General features: G+C 58.3%; 1 non-coding gene across 1 annotated transcript; it reads right to left on the minus strand.

The window, feature by feature from the left end:
- Positions 1 to 15538: 15538 nt before the first annotated feature.
- Positions 15539 to 15702, minus strand: LOC142821398 (U1 spliceosomal RNA). The gene has a single exon (XR_012898172.1). It is a non-coding gene; the product is annotated as a U1 spliceosomal RNA (small nuclear RNA).
- Positions 15703 to 21726: the final 6024 nt, after the last annotated feature.

Here is a 21726-nt window from a genome sequence, read left to right on the forward strand (position 1 = left end):
CTGTTAAGTGTATCAATTAATTCCAAACCCGCAAGCTATAGATATACTAGTGAATTACTTCCCACAGCAGCTGTCCGAGTGATCCTATTGCCCCATTACCGAAACCTCTGGAGTGTGCTTGCCCTCATAGCGTCCTCGTGAGGGAGGAAGGGGTTCTCAGCCTCACTTCACACCGGGTTCCCTACGGGACGGATTTACACAGGTGACTCAGTACACAGAGCGGTACCGTACGGGCTGTGACAAAGAGTTTGAGCGATGGAGGCGGCTAACTCCCCCTGCAGGTCAATGGAAATGAATCATCTGCTCCTTCCATGTGTGAAATCCGCCAGAGCCAGGTTGTCGGGGATGTCAGGCCCCTGGAGACACAGACAGATGCCGAGTGAGGGTCACCAGTGGGACGTGCAGCTCCCAGGTAAATCACTGGGCGTTAGACACCTGGACACCTCTGGAAATCCCTCCTGCCCCTCTCTGCGTGTCTGGGTGGCCGGACACCTCTACAGACCTGGCTCTGCGGGACTTGTCAGCGGGCACACAGGAAGGCGGCGAGGGATCTGGGAAGCGAATCCAAGTGTGTGAGCCCCAGGCTGGAGCCGTTAGCTCCGGTCCCCCAAATATTCACTGGCTGGCTGCAAAGGCAGGCCGAGGGAGAGGGGCAGGGATTCCTCATTCGCACCCAGACTCGGAATAGAAGTGAGTAGCTCAGCGGCTAGTGGGTCTGTTCTCTGGGTCCCCGCCAGCAGCTATTTAAACAGGGCGCCCCTGGTGAAACATGTCACCGCCCAGCCTGTCTGTCTCCAGCCCAGTGCGTCCCAGACCTGCCCATCCCCCTCACTCCCCATCCACATCCAGCGTGACCTCCACCTGCTCTGTGTCTTCTCTTGCCTGCTTTCCTTCCCTGGAGGTGTCTGCCCCTCGGGCCCAGCGGGACTTTGGCTGCAAACAGGGGACGTGTCTGGGCAGTGAAAGGGTTAAAGCCCCGCGGCAGGTTTGTGTTTCATTCACCTGGAGGCCTCTGCTCCGGTCTGTGCCGAGAGCCCGGTTGTTTGTGTCTCTGGTGCCCCCGCGTGGCGGCCGCGGGTTCTGCAGCCTGGATTTCTGCCGCAGCATCAGCAGGTTTTGTGTCGCTGTGTCTCTCGCACAGTAATAGCGGGCGGTGTCCTCGGGCTTCAGGCCGGTCATTTGCAGGTGCAGCAGGTTGTTGGGATTGTCCCTGGAGATGGTGAATCGGCCTTTCACGGAGTCTGAGTAAAATGTTTGGCTCCCATCAGTGTAAATGAGCGAGACCCACTCCAGCCCCTTCCCGGGAGCCTGCCGGACCCAGCTCATAGGATAGCTGCTGAAGGTGAAGCCGGAGGCTTTGCAGGAGAGGCGCAGAGAGTCTCCGGGCTTCTTCACATCCCCTCCGGACTCCACCAGCTCCTGGGACCGGGCACCTGGGAACAGAGACAAGTTATCTATATTGGTATCCACGTAAGGGGGCTTTAATATTCTTCTGCCCTTACTCAGCGGAAGAAAATACCTTGCCAAGCCGCTACAGCGAAACACAGAAGGAGGGAAAAATTCATGTTCCCTGATGATGCTGGGGAAAGTTTTCAGGGGACTGGCTGGTCACTGCCCAGACCCAGGAGGCTGCGGATTGTCCCCGTGGGTGCAACCTTGGCAGAGGGAGGGGCAGATTTAAACAGGACGCTGACTCACTCCTTTGCATACTCTGCTTATAAGAGCCCCGTACTGCACCTGCCAGGGATGTGCTTGACTCGCCCTAGGGCTCCAGGTGCAGGAGGCAGCCTGACTCGTCTTCTCCTTACACTTTCACAGCACTAGGGGGGCGGGCGGAATGAACCCTTCAGTCACTGTATTTCCTCACACAGGAATTGAGAGACAGGCTGTTGTATACTCTATAGGATCTCTGCGACTCAGTGCTCAGTTTGGCTCAGTGCAGTTAACTTGTGGAACTCCTTGCCAGAGGATAGGATGAAGGCTAGAACTTTAAGAGGATTGTAAAAAGAGCTAGATAGATTCATGGAGGTTAGGTCTATTAATGGCTACTAGCCAGGATAATTGAAATAGTGTCCGTAGCCTGTTTCTCTGGAGGTGGGTGACAGGGAAGGGATCACGTGAGGATTACCTGTTGCATTCCCTCCCTCTGGGGCATCTGGTATTGGCCACTGTCAGCAGACAGTATACTGGGCTTGATGGACCTTTGGTCTGGCCCAGTATGGCCGTTCTTATGTTCTTACAGGCAGCGGCGGATTTAGGGCAGGGCGAGCGGGGCGGCTGCCCCAGTCCCTGCGCTTCCTGAGGCTCGCGCATGCGCCATGTCAAAGGAAGGGCCCTGCAAAATTTCGCTGCCCGGGGCCCCACGGTGCTGCCCTGGGCCCCGCGGCACTCTCATCCACCCCTGTTTACAGGGATAATGTTCTTATGTTCTTATGGAAGGAAGATAACTGGAAAAATGGCCTATGGAGGCTAAGTCTGAGGCAGGGCAAATACCAGCCAGGAGCAACAGCAGGTAATTTAAATTTTAGTCCTGTGTCCCATTGGCTCTTCTGGCTTCCTACCAATACCCTGAGCTACTTCAGTTTAACCCTTTGGTCACCGAGTGCGGGACAGCACTTCTCCTACCCAACACAGCAACGAAAGAAGCAGGCAGGTACCTCGTGTTTGAAAAAACACAGCACGAACGAACATCATTGGAAGTCAATGGGCGTTAGGTGCCAGCACTAAGGAGCTTTTGGAAAATCTCTCTGGGTACCTAAGAACCTTAAAAATGCTGAGCCTGGTTCCTTCCTCACACTCTTCAGCTCAGCACCAAACACAAGGCAGATCTCCTGGACCGGAAGTGGTGAAGCCGGGAGAGACCCTCACCCTGACCTGCGCTGACTCCGGGTTCTCCATCACTGCCCAGCATTATTTCTGGCTCTGGATCCGGCACCCCCCCGGGAAAGGGCTGGAGTGGATGGGGTGGGTGTATCCACATAACGGGGAAACACTCTACCCTACTTCTCTCCAAGGCCGAGTTACCCTCCCTGGGGACACTGCCAGGAACCAGTTCCCGCTGCAGCTCCGCTCGCTGCCAGCTGCAGACACCAGCACCTAGAATTGCACCAGAGACTCTCTGACACAGAGCAATGCAGGGCCGGGCGCAAAAAGGGGAAGCGGTTTCCAGGCACACACACGGGGCATTTAATGCCTCAGGACGTGCCTTGTCCCCTTCTCTGGGCGGATCAGTACAAACTGGTAAAAGTGAATTTCAGCAAACACCCGCAACGCCACCCACACCCCTCCGCTCCGCTGCCCCTGACTCGCATTTCCATCCGTCAGCTCCGACTTGTGTGCAGAGTCCCCCAGGAACCGCCTGCTAGAAACACACTGCTCCGGGCAGCTCTGTAGACATCAGAATGTTGCAAAGGGACATTGGCTGCCCCAGCCAATTGTAGCGCTGCCCAGGCAAATGATCTGCCACCCGCGCCTGGCCACGCGCCAGTAACACCCAGTGGAGCCAGGACTTACTTCCAGCCTGTGACGACGCATTGGGGGTCCCCCGTCTCCTGCACCCTGAAATGGCACAAACAGACCGCACCAGCCAGTGGAATAGAGGATACAGCACAGCACAGATGTAATCTGGTCCCAGAGCTGGGCTAGGATGCCTCAGGCCCCCTTGAGATGGGGGGAGACTGGGCCCCTAAACTCCAGCCCTCTCCCTAGGCTGTCTCCTCCATGCCCCCAGCCAGCAGCTAACTAACTCTCTTCCAGCCCTGCCCCCCAGCCAGGGCAGCATTCCACCTTCCTTTGTTCCTCTCCATGGGGGGTGTCTGGCCACTGGTTTGCATAGTGACTTGTCCTGTTTTGCTGGGTCATGGTACCCACGGCAGCCAGTGGGGGTTACCCCAGAGCCAGCAGCATAGAAACCATCCAGGTACCCCCACTATGTCACAGTTCTCCCCACTCTGAGAGAGAACTAAGCAGGGTCACTCCGCTCGTGACCTAGGGAAGTTCGGGTCCTCTGCGTGGGAACCTGCCCTGGGGACATGGGTGCTCCCCTTGACTCGGGCCGGCCGTGGCGAGGCCCCACATGAGCTGGCTTCACTCTGTCCACTCGCCGCCCCGCTCCAGGGCGACTGGCACAGGCCTGTCCTTGGGGGTCACACCCACCCTTCCGCTGGCCTTGATCTCTGGCCAGGGTCTCTCGGGCCGGGGCCATGAGCCCAGCGAGCCTTCTCTGGACAGCCAGGGCGGCTTCCACCCCCGATGCTCCATCCAGGGAGGTCTTCCCCTCCCATAACTCTCTCAGCAAGCCCAGAAGGTCCTTTATCTGGGGTAGAGACCCCCAAGCCGCTTTCCTACTGTCTTGGGCCTTCCCGCCCCTCTGGCAGGAGTCACAGGACCAGCAGTACCACTGCACGGCTGTAAAGATTCCCGGCCAATAGAAGTGATGGAGCAGCCTCAGCCGGGTGCTCTAGAACCCCCGGTGGCCCCCAATGGGGACATTGTGGGCCAAATACAGCAGCTTGAGGCGATACTTTCGGGGGATGACCAGCTGCCGCTGGAACCCCCATGCCCTCACCTTCTTGTGGGGAAGCCATTCCCGGAACAGGAGTCCACGCTCCCGCAGGAATCTCTCCTGGCCACCTCTCCCCCGGGGCTGAGCTGCACAGAGGCCAGCCTGATCCCTCAGCCTCTGCAAGGAGGGGTCTGCCTGCACCTCAGCCTGGAATTCAGCTGCTCCGGACCTGTTCCCCACCTTTACCTAGGTCCGGAGTCCCAGCCTGGCTGGACCCCGTGTCCACTGGGATGGGACCCTGAGGATGCTGCCAGGAATCCTTGACCCATGTTGTCAGCCTCCCGCTGGCTCTGGCTCTGGGTAGTGACTAGAGCCCGCTGGGATTCATGGGGCCACTCCTCTAGGTCATTCCCCATCAGCACCTCCGAGGGCAAGTGCGGGTGCACCCCCACTTCCTTGAGACCTTCCTTTGCCCCCCATTTCAGATGCACCCTGCCTACAGGCACCTTAAATGGGGACCCATCTATGCCCTTCAGGGTCAGCTGGGTGTGGGGTAGTATCCGCTCTGGGGCCACTATGTCGGATCGGGCCAGAGTCACCTCCGCCCCCATGTCCCAGAAGCCCATCACCTTCCTACCATCCACCTCCAGGGGTACGAGGCACTTGCTCCGCAGGGGCCGTCCTGCCCCCACCCGGTACACGGAGAAATCCGCCTCCTGAGAATCAGACCTCCCAGGGGAGGTGCACTGAGCATCCTTCCCCTCTCTCTGAGCTGAGGTTTGCCTGCCAGCCCCAGCTTCTGGGGCAGCCTGCCCTTCCTCCCGCCCCAGCCAGTTAACCCTGGAAAGTCCCCGGTCCTGGGACCTGGTGCACTGAGCCCTCTTGTGGCCTTTTTGCCCACAGCGATGGCAAGTTAGGCTTTGGGCTGTCTCTGTCCAGGCCCTGGCTGGTTCTCTGGGGCACAGACGACCGGTTCCTTGGTCTCGCCCCGTAGTTGACTCCCTTCGTCGCTTAGCCGAGATCCGGTCTCTGCGCGATTCCCTTTCTCTCCGGGACTCCCGTTCACACCCGGACCGGCTCTCCGTGAACTCATCCGCCAGCCTCCCGGCCTCCTGGGGGTTCTCTGGTCTCCGGTCCTTGAGCCACAGCCTCAGTTTGGGTGGGCACGCTTCATAGAACTGCTCCATCAGGACCAGCTTGAGCAGCTCCTCTGCAGTCTGGGCTCCGACTCCAGACACCCACTTGCGGCCGTATTGCGCCAGGCGGGAGGCCAGGTCCACATAGGTCTCCCGTGGCCCTTTCTGTACCCCCCGGAACTTCTTCCTGTACATCTCGGGGGTCAGCCCGAACTTGTGCAGCAGGGCCTCCTTGACTCGGTTGTAATCCCCTGGCTGTAGGTCCTCCAGCTGTCTGAGCACTCCGGCCGCCTCCTGGTTCAGTGTGGGGATGAGTTCCTGTAGCCAGTCAGCTGGGGGACCTGCTGCAGTCCACAGGCCCTCTCAAAGGTGCTGAGGAACCCGTCTATGTCACCCACGTCCTTCAGTTGGGCCACCACGGGCCTCTCCAAGCGCCTGGCAGCCCCGGGACCCTGGGGCCCATCCGCACTTGGCGCAGCCGGTGCCCCGCCGGTTCTCCGCTCTGCCATGGCCAGCTCATGCTGTCGCTGCCTCTCTCGATCTTGGCGCTCCTTCTCTCAATCCTGGTGGTCCCTCTCTCGGTCTTGGCGCTCCTTCTTTCAGTCCAGTACTTCCAATTCCTTCATCCGCAGCTGGATCTCCAGCCGCCGCAGCTCCGCTGGGCTGGCCCCTGCCCTAGATAGGCTATGGCTTGCAGGCCTCCCGGGAGACGCTGTCTCATCTCTCCGGTGGGTTCCAGCGCTCCTCCCCCTCTCTGAGACTGACACACTCTCAGGGCGGGTCTGGCTGCTTCCCCTGGGGACAAGATCCTGGCCCTGTGGCTGGTCATTATCTTCCAGCTGGGCAATCAGCTGGGCCTTGGTTGCTTTCCGCACAGGCAAGCCCCTCTCTCTGCACAGCCCCACCAGCTCTGCCTTCAACAGTCGGGCGTAGGCCATCTGCCCGCTGGGCCCCTCGGTGCAGACCCACCAGTCTAGTGCTGCAGCGCCCCACGATTCTCAGGAACTGCTTCACTCTGTCTCCAGCATGCCTGGCTCCAGGGCTCTTGCTTCTACAGCGCCTTGTCGCTCACCGCTGGAAGCTCCATCCACGGGGTGCAGTGCATCCCACTTCTGACACCACTGTGACGGCGCGTTGGGGGTCCCCCGTCTCCTGCACCCCGAAATGGCATGAACAGACTTCACCAGCCAGTAGAATGGAGGTTATTTATTGTTCCTCCAGCACAGTGCAGCACAGATGTAATCTGGTTACAGGAACTGGGGCTAAGAGGCCTCAGTGCCCCCCTTGAGATAGGGGAGTCCCAGCCCCCTCCCCAGCTCCTTCTTCCCTGCCTTCCAGCCAGGAACTAACTAACTCTCCTCCAGCCCTGCCCCCAGCCAGGGCAGCATCCACCTTCCTTTGTTCCTCTCCATGGGGGGTGTCTGGTTCAACAAGTTTGGCATTACCTTTGCATAGTGAGGTTTTCCCTGCTGGGTCTTGCTCCAGACAGCAGAGGTCACCACAGCCCAGCAAGTACCCCCACTACGTCACAAGGGACTCCTCTAGTGATCCCTCCTCTGTCGCCCATTCCCAGCATGGGACATCACCTCTGCCCATCCTAGCCAACAACCACATGTTCTCTTTTTAACTCCGATATAGTGTTGGATTTCACAACATCTGCTGGCGAGGAGTTCCACAGGTTTCCAGGTAGGGAAAGAGCCCTAACTTCAGTGTTAGGAAGGCTGATTTTAGACATCTGTGTATCAAACAGCCTTCGCCATGGGGAGGCAACCCAGTATAAACAGATCACTCAGCTGGGCCATGTGTCCAATGAGGCTGTGATCACAGAAATGAGATGCGGGGAGGAGGCCAAGGCTTCAGCAGAGCTTGCTGCACCATTGTAACCATGGGAGTGAGGGAGATGAGGGAAGCCAGATGGGAAGAGGAGGAGGGGGCCGAGTTCTGGGCCAGGCATGGGACTGCGGGGAGCTGGGCCCGAGGGGAAGGAACTGGGCTATGAGCGGAGTGGGGGACAGAGATTAGCAGGGATGACTGAGGGAAAGGAGGGGGGCTCACACTGCTATGGGGCAGAGCTGTCTGAGGGTGTGTGTGGGGGGGGGGAAGTGGAAAAAACCAAGGTGGGCACAGGGCCGATGAGGGGAAGAGCTGGACTGTGGATAGCTGGGACACAGGGCTTCTGGGGAGGGGGGCAGACAGAGGAAGGGGAAGCAATTGGGGGTTGGGGCTGTGACCTACTAGAGGGTCCTCTGATAGAGGGGTGGCATTGGAGGGTCTCTGGGTGGGAGGAGGTTTGTGGCTCGGTAAGGGGGAAGGGGACAGGGACCCATGGACTGCGCTGTCCCAGGGCCAATCAGGCCTGTCTGGCCTAAAAGCCTTTAGTCCACCTGTCCCCCGGAAATCTCTCTCTATTCCCTCCCCCTTGGAATGTAAAATACGTTCTGTTCCCAGCCCGAGCCGGAGCTTTCCAAGGGCCCTCACTGTGCGTGTGGAAACCGCTTCCTGTTTTCCAGACAGGCCCTGGCGCTGTGTCTGTTTTACTGGCGCAGCACTAGGGGGCGCTGTCTGCCGCTGTCAGCGCGTGGAGCTGCAGCGAGAGCTGGTTCCGGGCGGTGGCTGCGGACAAAGTGACCCGGCTTTGGAAAGACTCTGCGGCGTAAGAGGCGGCTGCCCCGTCACGAACCCCTCCCACCCACTCCAGCCCCTTTCCGGCAGGCTGGAGGAACCAGTCCCAGCCGCAGCTTCTGTGAGGGATGGAGACCGAGACACCCGAGACAGCGCGGGTCAGGGTGAGAATCTCTCCGGGCTTCACCGCCCCGGGCTGGACTGGACCAGCTGCATCTGACTGGGGCAGAACTGATGTGCGGTTCTGCCCCAATTCCCCCCACGTGCCCCACGGACACTCACAGCGGGGGGCGGCGAGCAGGGCAAGGAAAAGCAGCAGAGGTTCCATTTTCGTTCCCAGGCACTGAGGGAAACTCCCCCGCGGGCAGGGCCGGGCAGGTCTGAGCCTGGGCAGAGACTGCGTCTCCTAGAACCAGGGGTCTGTATTTAAACAGGTAGCCCTGGGGCAGGGGTTTGCATGCGGGTTCTCCGGGAGATATGAAGGGACGGAGCGATGTCTGGTCGGCTTCGGAGTAACACACCCTCTGCGTGTCTCAGCCTGTGGCCCAGAGTCACTTTACGTGGGATGCAGCACTTTAATGGGAATCGATGTTCCGAGGATCGCTCCGTGCCCTCGCTGGGTTTTTTAATCCAGCCCAGTGCTCTGTGCCCGGCTGGGAAATACAGACACCAGGGGGCGCTGTCTGGAGACTCGAGACTCTCCCGGGAGGGTCTGGTGGGGAGGGAGCCACAGCTGCGGGGAGCCAGAGGCGGGTTCCCGGCCCCGGAGAGTGAGAAGCAGTCTCAGTGCAGGGCAGAGAGCTGGTCAGGGCGGGCGGGGCGACTTGTGGCCCTGGGAGAACAAATCCGGCTGGGCCTGCTGGGGGAGGAGCACGTGCTCCAGTTACCAGAAAAAATGGGATTTGCTCTGAGTGTGTCTGTGAAGGGCCACTGTCCCCTACTGGGGAGTATGGGAGATGCTCTGTGTGTGTCTGTGAAGGGCCGCTGCCCCCTATTGGAGAGAATGGGCCTTGCTCTGTGTGTGTCTGTGAAGGGCCGCTGCCCCCTACTGGGGAGAATGGGACTTGCTCCGTGTGTGTCTGTGCCCTTCGCTCTCTTCTGAAGGCAGAGTGACCTTCCCAGTGCCCATAACGCTCCTGCGACAGACACAGGAACAATCCCCGAGCGATTGTTTGTAGCTCTCAATTCCCCGCCCGACAGCCATTCGAAGGCAGGAAATGCCTCTGTTCTCTCAGTGAGCTTGACACTTCTGTGGCAGCTGAAGGGGGGGCGTGTCAATAAATTTTGCCTGGGATTTTCTTAAAGCCCCCGATGTGCGTGCGGGTGTTTTGTTCGTAGTTAATTCAATGCGTCTGTGTCTCTTTCTCTGGAGGGACCCACCTATCGCTGGAGCCTCCAGGTGCGAGCTAGAAGCCTCTTCCTCTTTTTGTGTCAGGCCCTGCGTTGCTCCGTGTCACTGTGTAGCGGGCACAGTAATAGGTGGCGGTGTCTGCAGCTGACAGTGCGCGGAGCTGCAGCGAGACCTGGTTCTTGGCGGTGTCCCCAGAGATGGTGACTCGGCTTTGGAAAGACGGAGCGTAGCCTGTCTCTCCGCTGTTATATGGGTACACAGACCCAACCCACTCCAGCCCATTCCCAGGGGGCTGCCGGATCCAGTTCCAGCTGTAGTGCTGAGTAGTGATGGAGAATCCGGAGACAGCGCAGCTCAGCGTGAGGGTCTCTCCGGGCTTCACCGCTCCCGGGCCGGACTGGACCAGCTGCACCTGAGCGAGGACACCTGGGAAAAGGAAACAAATTCAGGAAGGAATTAGTCGCTGAATGTGTGTGCGGCTCCCTAATTCCCCGACGTGTCACACAGACACTCACAGCCGGGAGCGGCGAGCAGGGCGAGGAAAAGCAGCAGAGGTTCCATTCTCGCTTCCAGGCACTGAGGGAAACTCCGGATCGGGCAGGGCCGGGCAGGGCTGTGTCTGAACAGAGACAGAGGTTCCTAGAACCAGGGGCTGGTATTCAACAAGAACCGCCGAGCAGAGATTTGCATGCGGGTTCCCCCGGCCAGGTATAAGGGACGCCAGGGGGTGGGCGCTCAGCACGTGGCGACGTCCCTTCGGGGACAGGTCTCCCCATTACACCAGGGAGACACTGCGCTCAGGTCAGCGCCCGCAACGTGCCAGGAGGGGGTTGCGGGAGGGCCGATGGGAGGATGCAAAGGGCCGGGCCCTACACAAAGACCCAGGAGACCCCGCTGTGCCCGAGATTTGCCTGGGGGTGTGACCCAGCGGAGGTGAACTACCTGGGGAAGGACCCGCTGCTGGCGGAGGGCTGGAGACTCAAACATCTCCCATGTGCGAGGGTGAAATCCCCGGGAAACCCTTGGCCCGCGGGCTCCTCTAGAATGTGCCCGGGAGAGGTCCAGAGGGGGAGTCTCTCCCGGGAGGGGCAAATGAGGCAGGAACCGCAGCTGCAGGGAGAGATGCTGGTTTCCGCCCCGCTGACTATCCGAGGCTTTATGGGGGGTGAAGTGCAGAAGCGGAAAATCGTAGGACTGGAGGGGCCTGGAGGCGCCATTTAATCCAGTGCCCGGCGCTGCTGGCGGGGCTGAGTATTATCGAGACTGTTCCGTGTTGTCTGGGCTGCGTCGGAACAAGGGTTGTGACCGCAGGGACAGATCCCCACAGGGGAACGGACCAGTTTAGGCTTTGAGCGCGGCTCTCTCTCTCTCTGTCTCACTTAGAGATGGGACATTGGGAGCAGGGGGCAGGGCTGCAGATGCGGGTTCTCTAGTGAAATCACGTCACGTTATTCTGCTCCCTCTCCGCGCTGACACCCCAGTTCTGAGACTCGCTTCACTCCACGTGGCGATGGGCGCCTGGATTTATGATTCCGCCTCAGACTGCTCCCTGGGGCGGTCTCCCCGGGGAAGCCCGGGCTGCATCCGGCAGTTTTGGCTCCATCTTGCCGACTTTTCCTCAATCCATCTGCTGCCCAACCCCCCCCCCCCCGACACGTGTCCTTGCGCCTGCCACTAACCCCGCCCTTAGCCCCACCCCCGCCGCTAACCCCGCCCTTAGCCCCACCCCCACCGCTAACCCCGCCCTTAGCCCCATCCCCGCCACTAACCCCGCCCTTAGCCCCATCCCCGCCACTAACCCCGCCGTTAGCTCACCAAAGTTCCCCAGCGGGAAGCGCCTGGACACAAACCCCAGCGAGCAGGGCCCAAGCGGCAGCGCGGGCGAGTGGAAGGCAGGGGCTGGGGAGCTGCTGAAGCGGGTCAGTAGACTGTCACTTTGGGGCAGCGCCTCCTTGCCCGGCCCAAGGCGCATCCCCGAAGGAGCAGCAGCGACTGGCCCGAACAGCTCCGCGGGAAGGGCCAGTACGGAAGGCACGTGCCGGGCCCAGGTACACAGTGTCCTGGGCTGGGTTCACTGATACGCGCGACTCGTTCCTGCCAGACCCGCACAGAACAGGCCAGTCTGCAGGGCCAGAGGATGCCCCCTGATTTACAGACATTTCACTGGAGGGGAGGGGGTGGCTGGAGATTGTCCAATCTCTTCCCTCAAGCATCGCCCCGCCCTGGGGCACCAAGATCAGGGTCCTGCGTGGGGCCCCAGACTGAGCCAGGGGGAGATGGGGCCAGTCGCTCCGGGCCTCAATCCCTGGGATCTTCAGCTTTACTGAGAGGAGCCGTGTTCCATCCCGACCGGCTTGTGCTCTCCTGCGCCCCCGGCAGGGCTGTTTGGCGCGTGTCTCTGCTGCCCCCGTGCGGCAGACGCGGGAAGTTCCGCAGCTCTGGTTTGTGCACGAGCAGCCGCAGGGTTCGTGTCACTGTGTGTCTGGCACAGTAATAGCGGGCGGTGTCCTCGGGCTTCAGGCCGGTCATTTGCAGGTGCAGCAGGTTGCTGGGATTGTCCCTGGAGATGGTGAATCGGCCTCTGACCGCATCAGCGTAGTACGTGCTGCTCCCAGCACCGCTGCTGATACCGGCCGCCCACTCCAGCCCCTTCCCGGGTGCCTGCCGGAACCAGAGCATCCAGTGATCGCTGAAGGTGAAGCCGGAGGCTTTGCAGGAGAGGCACAACGAGTCTCCGGGCTTCTTCACATCGCCCCCGGAGTACACCATCTGCACCTGGGACCGGGCACCTGCGGATAAAGTCAGGTTATAAATACCGTATAGATGCAGCGATCACACAATATCCTTCTAACTCTGTGAATTTTCATAGAAAAAATACCGTCCAAAGCTGCTAGAGCGAAACTGGCAAGGAGTAAGAATCTCATTCTCCTGGTGCCGGAGGAGAAAGTTCTCAGGGGACTGGCTGGTGACTGCACAGAGCCGGGGGCTGCCGATTGCGTTTCCGGGTGCAGCCTGGGCAGAGGGAGAGACCGATTTAAGCAGGACACTGGCTTCCTCATTTGCATACCTCGCCTGATAAGAGACACACGCTGCTCTTGCCAGGGATCTGACTGACTCGCCCCAGGGCTCCAGGTGCAGGAGTCGGACTGTCCGGGCCTGGGTGTCTGTGCAGCGCCGGGACTCTCCTCACACCTCTAGGCCGCTTGGAGGAAGAAGCAGCTCCCTGCAGTCACTGTGTTTCCTACGCAGGGCCTGAGGGGCTGGGTGTTGTCAGGAGATCTGGGGCGGGGATCACTTGGCTCTGAAGTCCCATACGCAGAGTGGCCCCGCACGGTCCGTGGGGAGGGGCCGTGTCCCAGGCACCCGGACTCTTTCAGCTTCCTGTAAAATAGTGGATCAACTTCAAGACTTGGTCTATGGAGGTGACTGTCCCGGAAACCCCTCCCCCCCCCCCCCCCCAGCCCCGGGCTGGGCACCCGCCTGGGATACACAAGATCCTCGTGCGGCCCCGTCCCTGGCTGGGGAGGGGAGAGAGACCGGGCGGTGAATTCGGGGCTGTAAGTCCCTTTGGGAGCCCGGCGTTCCAATAAGGGGTTCGAGCAAGTGCAGCCTCTCCCCATCCCTGCTGCCTGCTTCCCCCCACCTGTCAGAGAGCGCGATTAGGGCGCAGGGGCTTCCCCCTCCCTGGCAGAACCCCCCGGCAGAGCGGATCGGGAGGTTGCTTATTCTCCGTCCTCACCCCAGTCCCTCCCCCTTCAGACATGAGCCGGGCCCTTGACTCGCTGAGTGGCTGACCCGCCTCTGTATCATACAAGATCCAGCAGCCGGGGACAGATGCGACGGGAGAGCGAGTCCAGACTCTTCCCCTTTGACAGGGACTGTTTTCAGCAAGGAAAGAAACTTTGCACTGGCACTAGCCTGGCACTTTACCACACGTGTTCCGGGTGCTGTGACTGGCCGTACAGTGGTGTCTACACGTCCCGCCCGTACAGACAGAGCCACAGGTCCCAGTCTGGACAGACGGAGGGGAGAGAGAACGGAAATGACTTTCCACAGTTCCCCACAGGTCATGGCAGGAAAGGACGCAGGTGCCTGATACACCGTGCAGCGCTCTGTCCAGACAGCACTCCGCTTGGCTTGTGTCTGTCAATCCAGCTTCTCTCCTGCCCTTGTTTTCGGCTTTGGATTCGCATTGATCTGTGCAGCGCGCACGGCCGAATGGGAACTCGCTGCTCGGAAGCCGCTTCCCCTGTTTGTGCCGGGCCCTGCGGAGCTCTGTGTCACTGTGTCTCCCGGAACAGTAATAGGTGGCGGTGTCCGCAGCTGTCAGCGAGCGAAGCTGCAGCGAGAACTGGTTCTTGGCGGAGTCCGCGCTGAGCTTTCCGCGGCTCTGGAAAGCCGGCCCGTAGTAGGTGCGCCAGCTGGAACTGCTCCAGTAAATCTGTCCCACCCATTCCAGCCCTTCCCCGGGAGCCTGCCGGACCCACTCCCACCATTCACTAGTGACAGAGTCACCGCTGATGGTGCAGCTCAGGGTGAGGGTCTCTCCGGGCTTCACAGCCCCCGGACCGGACTCAACCAGCTGCACCTGAGAGAGGACACCTGGGGGAAGAGAAACCAGAAAACTGAAGAAATGAGCCAGAGCATGAGTCGCTGCACCTGTCCCCAGTTCCACCGCTCTACAGCGGACACTCACAGCGGGGGGCGGCGAGCAGGGCGAGGAAAAGCAGCAGAGGTTCCATTCTCGTTCCCAGGCACTGAGGGAAACTCCCCAGCGGGCAGGGCCGGGCAGGGCTGTTTCTGGGCGGAGTCTGAGGCTCCTAGAACCAGGGGCTGGTATTTCACCCGGCAGCCCCGGGCAGGGATTTTCATTCGGGTTCCACAAGCCGGGTATAAGGCTGAGCGCTCAGCACGTGGCGATGTCCCCTGGGGGCAGTTGTTCCCTTTATACCGCAGAGAGGCCGGACACTTAGCTCAGCTCAGGTGTAATGACACGAGGTGGCTGAGGGGAGGGGACAGGCGCCGAGCACAGGGCACTGGGCTGGGGTAGGAATGGGACCGGAGGGATCCCCCTAGCCAGGAAGGCTACCGGTTAGGTGGCAGAGAGACACGTCCCTTCATACCGCAGGGTGGGATCCAATCCCATTGAAACACGGGACCTGCCCGCCACTGGAGCGGGGGCAGCTACAGAATCTGCTGGGCAAAGAAACTAAAATCCAGAATCCGGATTCGGGGTCGCTCCCGCGGAAACTCTCCTGGGACCGTAGGGTGGGGAAGAAGCCCTGGCTGTAGGGGCGGGGGAAGGCTGGTGTTAGGCACCAGAGCCTGGCCCTGCCTTGGTGAAAAGGGAGCAGCTGGGCATGGGGCGAAGAAGCAAGTTGTGGGGCTTGTGTGAACAGGCCAGTGTCATGGGTCCTGTTTTCTAGACCTTTAGAAATCCGTGTTGCTCTTTCTGGACTGTTTTCTATTTGTCCACAGCGTTCCTGACATGTAAATGTTTGCGTTACTCGGGGGTGGCCAACCTCCAAGCCAGGCCCAGAGCTGAGTGGGGGTGGGGAGCTTGCAGCTTGGACCAGAACTTCCCAGAGGGTCGGAGAACCACGCAGTTTCGGTCAGACCATTGTCCTACAGACAGGAGGAATACTAAGGAACAGAAACAAGCAACGAGCCCAACCCAGCAGGGAAATAAACTGATGGTCCTTTACAGGTATGATAAACTGAATCTCGAGTGCAAGTTTCAAAGCGGAAGGAACACAACCCCCAGCATCAGACACCGCCCCGCTTTACACATTCTCACAGGGTTAGCTCTTGGGGAAATCTATCTCCCAGTATTTATCTGCACGTGTGCAGAATAGATAAGAACCGTTTTCCCCAATTTAATCCTGTATTCTCGGCACAAGATGTTCTTTCTTCTAACACCACCACCAGGGGAAAGCGCGCACGCAGTCCCCCACTACCACAAATTATGCAGTCGAGTTTCCTCTACTTGAGGAAATCGCAGGGGTCAGCGCACCCACAGTGCAATGGGCGGGCCGCACCCTGGGAAAACCACCTTCCTGAGCGTGGTATTTCCCCTGCCAGGTAAGTATAAACTCTTGTCCCAGAGCCCCCGCCAAGCCTCAAGCGCCCCGAACTCTCACATCACGGTGGCTCCCACGTCCTCCTCCAAACCACCCCACCCACACCGCTTCCCGCTGCTGCCAGCTGCCCCCCCTCTCCTCCGCCAGTCCCCAGACCCCACCCAGAGCCCCGCTTGCAAATTAGGGCTCCGCTCGCCAGCCCGCTCCACTCCCACAGTGCTCCGCTCGCGCACACATCTGCATACGTGCACACGCGGCTCCGCCCTTCCGGATGGGCCACGCCCCTGACTGCCCTTGGTCCACACTGTCCCCTGTGCAGCCAGACCCGGCTCTTCAGCTGCTCAGCGCCCGATAGACAGAGCCCAGGACCCTCTCTCAAGTGCTGCCCGAGGGGCGGGGGGTTAAGGGAAAGTAGCAGGGCGGGGGACAAAGGGGCGCAGCAGGAGAGGGTGCACCCGGCCACACGCCCCGCGCTCACTGTCACCGGCGGGGAAGCCTGTCACAGCATCGCAGGGTGAGAGGAGCCCAGGCTGGGGGGGACTCAGGAGAGCCATGACTCGGGCTGAATCCCGGGGAATCCCCTCACAGCCTTGAAACAGCCCCTGCAGATGTTCCCTGGGACAAGGCGGAGATGCCGAGCAGGAGGCTTTGAGGGCTTCAGGCATCGAACGCTCAGAATTCACACCCAGAGAGCAAAAGGCCTTTGGAAAGACCCGCCTGTGCCCAGCTCTGGCCCTACAGGACTTAGTGCTCCGCGCTCTGGCTGCAGGATCCATGCAGGCAAATGGAGTTTCGGGGCCTTTTCCTTTTCTCCGTTTTTCTCAGGTGCCGCCTCCTGAGTCTGGTGAGAAGAAAACGGCCGGGATCTTTTGCCAACATTTGCATTGATGGGCAAACGCAGAACTGTCTGATTCCTCATGACAGATTCCTGTCTGATGGGGGAAATGGTGGGAAGAGCAGACACGTTTGACCTGGCACCACTGGGAGCTGCATCCCTCCTCTCCGCCTCACCTGGCAGGTGCCTTGGCCAGCTTAGCCCTGGTGCCGCCCGCCCTCTGGGACTTTTCTTCCATATGTTCCCATTGACCATCCAAAGGGAGGCGAGAGGAGAGTAACTCTCCATCGCTGCCCGACCTGCAGAGGCTGCGCTTCGAGGGTGCCTGGGCACTGACACCCCTAGGGAATCGCAGGGGCTTGTGGGGTCTTATCATGACTCAGCACTTGGAGTCAGGACAGCTGCCTTCCCAAAGCCAGTCCCAGGAGCCTCTTCATTAGCCCCAAGCCTGTGGTTTCATTATTCTCTCCAATAAGCCTTTTCCTCAACAAGCCATTACTTGGGTGGCCAGTGGAGGCCTCTTCTGTTTCCCAGAAGGACACTGGAAAAGCTGAGCAACGAACAGCGAAGGCCAGAAGAAGGTACCACTGGGGAGTTGAAACCAGGATCTCCTGTCTTCTAAACACGCGCTTTTGCTAGGCAGGCGCTCTAGCCAGCTAAGCCCCGCTGAAAAGGAAACTTTCAACCGTTCTACTTAATGGTCCAAGAGACCCTCTTCTGTTCCCAAAGGGCAGCCATTCCCCACTTCCCTCAAGACTTCCAGACCCACTGGAAGAGAAAGCAAAACGTTCCCATCCAGGTGCTCCGAATGGGCAGTTGCTGAAGATATTTGAAGTCTCACCGACTTCTCTTGCCACTGCTCTAAGGGAAGCTCGAAGTACGTCCTGAGGGCGGACATTGAAATGAGGTCGCCTCTCCACATGGAGAACAAAAGCTGGGGCAGAAGTGGGAGTTGAACCCGCGGCTCTTTTCGGAGCGCAGAAAAACCCACTTGCGGGGTGTAACGGCGCGTTGGGGGTCCCCCGTCTCCTGCACCCCGAAATGGCACAAACAGACTGCACCAGCCGGTGGAATAGAGGACGTTTATTGCCTCTCCAGGATACAGCACAGCACAGATGGAATCTGGTCACAGAGCTGGGCTAGGATGCCTCAGGCCCCCTTAAGTTGGGGGGAGACTGGGCCCCTAAACTCCAGCCCCTCTCCCTAGGCTGTCTCCTCCATGCTCACAGACAGCAACTCACTAACCCTCTTCCAGCCCTGCCCCCCAGCCAGGGCAGCATCCACCTTCCTTTGTTCCTCTCTGTGACGTAGTGGGGGTACTTGCTGGGCTGTGGTGACCCCTGCTGTCTGGAGCAAGACCCAGCAGGGAAAGCCTCACTAGGCTTGTTGAACCAGTGGCCAGACACCCCCCATGGAGAGGAACAAAGGAAGGTGGATGCTGCCCTGGCTGGGGGGCAGGGCTTGGAGAGGGTTAGTGAGTTCCTATCTGGAGAGCATGGAGGAGAGCCTAGGGGAAGGGGCTGGAGTTTAGGGGCCCAGTCTCCCCCATCTCAAGGGGGCCTGAGGCATCCTAGCCCAGTTCCTGTAACCAGATTACATCTGTGCTGCGCTGTGCTGGAGGAGCAATAAACCACCCTCAATTCCACTAGCTGGTGAAGTCTGTTTGTGCCATTTCAGGGTGCAGGAGACGGGGAACCCCCAACGCGCCGTCACACTCTCCATGGGGGGTGTCTGGTTCAACAAGTTTGGCACTACCTTTGCATAGTGAGGTTTTCCCTGCTGGGTCTTGCTCCAGACAGCAGGGGTCACCACAGCCCAGCAAGTACCCCCACTACGTCACACGGGGAAAACAAGCTTTTGAGTTCAGCGCCTTTACAGCACTCGGCTACCCTGGCAGTGACGTAGACGGGGGTTTCTGAACCGCAGTTTTCTTAAATGTTGGAGTTGCTCAGGGAAGCGATGGTGGAAGCTTCCTTTGAAGCCCTCCCAGCCATTGCGCAGCACAGTCACCCTCCCCCCACTACAGCGGTGCGGTGGTTTGTGGTGAGCTGCAAGGAACTGGGCCGGGGGCGGGGCCAATAGAACGGGGGGGCCCAGGCGGGTGTGACGCAGCGTCGCGCTGTTCTTTCTCCTGGCAGGGGGGTTCCAGAGTCCGGCTGGACACAGAATGTCCCGCTGCTGGTTCCTCCGCCCGCGAGATATACGCAAGTCTGCGCTTCTCTGTCCCGACCTGTGAGAAGGCCGAAGCAGTCAGCCACGTCCCAGCGCCCAGCAGCTCCCCTTGTCACTACCAGGGCCAGATTTCCCCGCAGCCCAGCCCAGCCCAGCCCCGGTACCCTGCGGTCAATTCCAAACCAGTTCTGTGTGTGAATGAAAGGCTGGCGGCTCCTTACATAAGAACAGGCCTTTGGTCTGAACCAAAGGTCTATCTAGCCCAGTATCCTGTCTGCGGCCAGCACCAAGTGCCCCAGAGAGGGTGGACCGAAGACAATGATCAAGCGATTTGTCTCCTGCCATCCTTCTCTGGTCTCTGACAAACAGAGGCCAAGGACACCATTTCTATCCCCTGGCTAATAGCCTTTTATGGACCTAACCTCCAGGAAATTATTTAGCTTCTCTTTACACTCTGTTATAGTCCTAGCCTTCACAGCCTCCTCTGGCAAGGAGTTCCACAGGCTGTCTACACGCTGTGTGAAGAAGAACTTTCTTTTATTAGTTTTAAACCTGCTACCCATTTCAACCTGCTACCCCCTATCTCAATTGGTTCTCCCGGGCCCCCTGCCAACACATTTTTCTAGCTACCTGATCTTAACCCCTCAGTAATGGGATGCTCATCACTCTTCCTGTCCATTACACCTTGCTTGGGCCTACAGAAAGCAGGGCAGGATCAGGAAGGTGGCAGCACCTGTTCCCCCTCCTGCACCTCTAATCAATGCCACCATCGCTGCTAACCCTGCATCCCCTCCTGCATCCCTAATCCCTGCACCCCTTCAGTGCTACCCCCTGCACCCTTCACTGCAAACCTCTGCACCCCACTCCTGCACCCATGTGGGGACACTGACCTGGATGCGGAAAGAAGCTGCAACTGTTGCTTCCCTTCCACTCCCCCAAACTGCTGCTACTCTGCCCCCAGGAACTCCTAAGGCAACCCTAAGCACTTGCTCTTCCAGTATTAGGGGAGGCATTGAAATGAGGCCGTTTCTCCAGCAAGGAGGCAAAAGCCATGTCAGGGGTGGGATTTGAACCATCTCCCTTTGTAGATCAGAACACCGAACTGTGGGAGAGACATGCTTTTAGTCTTACACCTTAGACCACTCAGCCACCGATATGGAGAAAACCTTTTCAACCTCCGTTTTCTTACATGTCTGAGTTGCTCAGGAAGCTGGAGGTGGAACCTCTCTTTGAACCCCTCCCTGCTGTTCTACAGCAGAGCTAATTGCTCTTTCACGCGTGTCTCTGCTGCCCTGGTGTGGCAGACGCGGGAAGTTCTACAGCTCTGGTTTTGGTAGGAGCAGCTGCATGGTCAGTGTCACTGTGTGTCTCTCACAGTAATACGCAGTGGGCTGTGTCCTCGGGCTTCAGGCCAGTCTGTTGCAGGTCTAGCAGCTTTTTGGGGTTGTTCCTGGAGACAGTGCACCAGCCTTGAACAGCCGGGGAATATCACTGTGCTGATGCAGCTGCATTAAGTGCAGCCACCCACGCCAGCCCCTTCCCAGGACCCTGGCATCCTGGTGCATATCCCAGCTGTTGAAGGGTAAGCCGGGGGCTTAATCCCTGGGACTAAGCTTTAGTTACAAATGAAGGGGGAAGGCACGTGGACTCAGACATGAGGCGTTTTCCCACAAAATAAGGAAAATAACTTAATTGAGTCTATCTAAAACATTCCCTATCTACTCACATATACAGTCTTCCAAGGTATAGTTCATGTGTATGCCTGATGTCTAATTAAACATTCCCTGTCATTTACATATCCATAACTTCAAGGTACAGTCCATTCCTAGGTTGGGATGTTCCTTTTCTAGGCATGGATATTCCTGCCTTTTTCAGTTAATCTTTCTCCCCTCAGCTCCTGGTTTGAACTCCAACTGGAAGATTCCCTTTCAGTTCAAAACTCAACACTTTGTTCCTATTAGATCTCCTGGCTCTCTGCCAGAACTTCCTGGGTTTAACCATTTAATTACTAAATGTTGAGATCTTTAGAAAAGGGCAGCACCCCTCTCATCCATCCCAGATATTACAAAGACCACACCTATAGCTAATCCTGCAAAAAAACTCTCTAAGGCTGTGTCTAGACTGGCAAGTTTTTCTGCAAAATCAAATGATTTTGCAGAAAAACTTGCCAGCTGTCTACACTGGCCGCTTGAATTTCTGGAAGAACACCGACGATCTCATGTAAGATCATCAGTGTTCTTGCGGAAATACTGTGCTGCTCCCATTCGGGCAAAAGCCCTCTCGCGCAAATCATTTGTGCAAGAGGGCCAGTGTAAACAGCACAGTACTGTTTTCCGCAAAAAAAGCCCCAATGGCTAAAATGGCCATCGGGGATTTTTTGCGCAAAACCGCGTCTAGATTGGCCATGGAAGCTTTTCTGCAAAAAGTGCTTTTGCGGAAAAGCATCCTGCCAATCTAGATACGCTTTTCCGAAAATGCTTTTAACGGAAAACTTTTCCATTAAAAGCGTTTCCGGAAAATCATGCCAGTGTAGATGTAGCCTAAAGGTTCATTACTAGTCAAAAAGAGTAAGAGCTATCTGCATGTTAGAGCCAGGAAAGAGATACAAACCAAAGAGTTCCCATCTAAATTCAAAGAGTGACAGAGCTGTAGTGACCTGTCTATTCAAAGGGAAATAATCTCTCTTATGTCAAGCTGGTATTTCTGGTCACCTTCTCTCCAGACTGTGTGTGTTTATAGTTTCAGCTCAGAACCTTCAATATCCCCTTGTAATGTGTTTATGGACATTATCACGGAGATGAATTCAGGTAGCAACATACCAGCATGTTGTAGAAGCATCTGAACAGAAAGGACATTCTTAGAAGACTAGTTCCTTTTCTGAGCAAAATCAACAGCTATGTGACATGTTTTCGTACCTCGGTGTTTTCGTACCTCGGTGTTTTCGTACCTCGGTACCTTCGGTGGTCTGGACTGTCAGTGTCAGCGTCGTCTGGTCAGGGTCATCCTGGCGCGCTCCTGACGGGACC

The sequence above is a fragment of the Pelodiscus sinensis genome, chromosome 30 (assembly GCF_049634645.1).
Source record: "Pelodiscus sinensis isolate JC-2024 chromosome 30, ASM4963464v1, whole genome shotgun sequence".
NCBI lineage: Eukaryota > Metazoa > Chordata > Testudines > Trionychidae > Pelodiscus > Pelodiscus sinensis.